At 35.1% G+C, this 2,775-nt stretch overlaps 1 long non-coding RNA gene across 1 annotated transcript; it reads left to right on the top strand.

Annotated features, from left to right (window-relative positions):
- Positions 1 to 270: 270 nt before the first annotated feature.
- On the top strand, positions 271 to 2,118 carry LOC114352072 (uncharacterized). Its single transcript, XR_003655832.1, has 3 exons — positions 271 to 1,043; positions 1,373 to 1,586; positions 2,002 to 2,118. It is a non-coding gene; the product is annotated as an uncharacterized LOC114352072 (long non-coding RNA).
- Positions 2,119 to 2,775: the final 657 nt, after the last annotated feature.

Genomic DNA, 2,775 nt, shown 5'->3' with positions numbered 1-2,775 from the left:
TATTGTATGTCAAAATTACTGGTACCATACGGTACCGCTAGCCGCTTACCGTGTCTTTTTAATTATTTTATGATTTTTAGTTTTTACTGTATTTATTGGGAATTATGTGATATATTCAATGGTATATATGGTATATATGGCATACAGGAAGATAAAGTAAAATAGTTTCCTATACTTTACAAAAGCATGGGTTTTTATTTATTTTAGATGTAACTTTCACAAACATTGGCAGTTTTGGAGGACGATGAAGGTCCCAAGACGAAGCAGAAAGGAGACTGAAACTTTTGGGCCCTAAATGTAACTAGTTGATATATGGTCTAAAAAAATGGTCATATTTTTCCATACTAAACTACAAAAAATCAGCCTATTTTTCTTTCTGGAAACTGTGTAATAAGAAAAACAAGATTTTTAAGCATTTACTAGTAAATCGATTAAAGAAGTATCGATTTATGTAAATGAGATCACACAATAAAATAAAAAAGGCACGCTTGCTTTATTTTAGGCGAATTACGTAAACAAAATAACTAATTGCGTTGTTGCTATAAATATATTGAATTATTTTAGCTCATAAAACATTTATTAAATGAATAAAAAAAAAACATTTAGTTTAATAATCGATTTTTAATTTAAATCGATACTTTAAAAAATCTGATTTAGTCTGTGCACTGAAACTGACAGCTGCCTGTCTATTTCTCTATGGATCACTCGTTTCGTATTTTTCGTTTCGTGCGTGTGCGTTTCGAGTGCTTTTCCTCCTATCTTTTTGTTTTTTCGCCGACCACTGCTTTGTTTTACGGATTTTGACCCTACATGCATTGCCTGAACGACCCCTGCTTTCAACCTGGACTCTGGATCTTGCTTACACGTCTGACTTGGAATGTTTACTTTGGACTTTACTACCGGCTTAAGAACTGGATATTGACGCTATGGATCGCTGTGTAAATTGTGGAATAGACACTAGTCGCTGCAATGCACTAGGCAGACGATCCCTAAACGATGAGTCTACTCTGCATGTGATTCAACAATGGCTTGCACCTCAGACTGTAAGTTCAATAAACAAATCATAACCTAACTCACCAACTCGAAGTTTTCCATCGCTACTAATGCTACTATACTTTGAAAATACAATACATTTATTTGAATGCTGATGGTTATCTGTTTACATTTTACTGAATATTATTAAAATGTATTCTAGTACAAAATAATTGCTGTCAGTTGTTAAAGAAATTGATTAAATGAATAACTACTATTTTTGCAATAAGTCAACACTTTTCAGTAACGTGCTATTGGATACAGTAGTAAACCATTGTACTTAGTGATTTTATTAACTGTAAACTACTGACATTTTAATAATACTGTTTATCTTTTTTAGGTTAATAATAGTGACTATGTTTGCCAAGCATGCTGGGACTTGGCTTAAAGCCGATATAATGATGAAGAAAGACAACTTGGCCACCATAATGTTTGTCTTCGCTGTGGACGTCCTCTTGCTTCAGCACGAGTTACTTATTTACTCCACACTAACTCCCATCGAGAACTGAGAATATATAATGTTATACGAGAGTGGATTACCTATACCTCGAGCTGTAAGTTCACTTTGTGTTTTTAAAGCATTTCAAATAAATCTTAAAAGGTTTTGCCCTATTGTATTTATTTTATGTTTAACTCTTTTAAGTTACTAGTTAATCTTGCGCACATCATGAAAATGAAATGAAAAAATATTTATTTAAATAGGCACAGGTTACATTTTGCATTACAAAAGAATAAAAGCAAGATGTGTTAACAATATGAGTAAAAAAAGCAAGATGTAGTATCAATAACATGTATGAACATTTCTACTTACAAGCTTAATGAATATGATCGGTATCGCAGGACATTGCATAAAAATAAATAATAAATCTCTTTAGTATTGCTAGTCAAAAATTAAACCCGAAGTTCAGGACACAACATAATTATCACAATAATTATGACAGAATTAATGATTATAAATATGTTTTACAGGTACCCGAAGATGGTTGCATATGTCATACATGCTGGGTGGCTGCAGACAGAGCTGCTGTCCATATGATCTCAGGACCATCAACTTCATCCCGAGGAATACCCCCTGAAGAAATACAGCCAGAGACACAACATCCAATTACCGACTCTCGAAGTGGAATGGAAGCAATACTAAAAGATTATTGATCCTGCATTGTAGGTAGACGAACAGTAGGCTGCTGCGCCCATATCATGTCGATAATATGGTACCAAGACCATTTAGTACCACCTGCCTGCCTGTGCAGGTTTCTTAGAACTGTTTCTTAGATGATATTTTAATTATTATAGAAGACGAATAAAATCATTAAGTAAAGAAAAATGTTTTAATATTATTTTTTAACATCCTATCCATCACCTTGTCATTCCTGTCGTCTTCAAAATACACATAAGGTACAAATCCAAGATGGACTTCAGGCCGCAAACTGCAAACCTCTATGAAGTCTGCAGAAATCGCCGCAGCTGCAAGCCGCAGTGGGGATTTCATACAGATTTTCTGTTTGCGGTTGCAGTCTGCGGTCTGCAGTCCATCTTGGACTTGTACCTTTAGGCCGCAAGCTGGACGACTGCAGGCACGCGCGCGCTTGCGTTGTGTGTACCTATGGGTTGCGGTTTGCGTGACTTGGGTGACTCATATACGCCAGAACTCGCGTCCGTAGTCGTCCAGTTTTTTGTGGCCTAAATATAACGTAAAAATACCTTTTTCACCTAAATAACAGCTGATTTCTAAACTAGAAATCA

The sequence above is a fragment of the Ostrinia furnacalis genome, unplaced genomic scaffold, assembly GCF_004193835.3.
Source record: "Ostrinia furnacalis isolate ACB-3 unplaced genomic scaffold, ASM419383v2 OfSCF1245, whole genome shotgun sequence".
NCBI classification, from domain to species: Eukaryota; Metazoa; Arthropoda; class Insecta; order Lepidoptera; family Crambidae; genus Ostrinia; species Ostrinia furnacalis.
Note: the sequence above shows the minus strand (reverse complement) of the source record. Positions and strands in the feature narration are given on the sequence as shown.